Consider the following 256-nt stretch of genomic DNA (forward strand, 5'->3'; position numbering starts at 1 on the left):
CTAAAGTCGTTCGGCCATACCCACTAAAACCCCTCGGGCCCTCCTTACACATTGGTCTAGTTCCGTACCAGCTGAGCCTTGACCAGAACTTCGACCTGTGCTGCTGTATGAACAGCGCTCCTTATATTCATTATTTATCCATTAAACATAACAATAACAACAAGTGTATAAAGTAAATGAATAATAAATAAATAATAAATAATCTCTCCTTAACCATTAAGTGTAAGTGTATAAAGCAATAATTATAATAATAATA

The sequence above is a fragment of the Papilio xuthus genome, unplaced genomic scaffold (genome assembly GCF_000836235.2).
Source record: "Papilio xuthus unplaced genomic scaffold, Pxut_1.1 DF828372.1, whole genome shotgun sequence".
NCBI classification, from domain to species: Eukaryota; Metazoa; Arthropoda; class Insecta; order Lepidoptera; family Papilionidae; genus Papilio; species Papilio xuthus.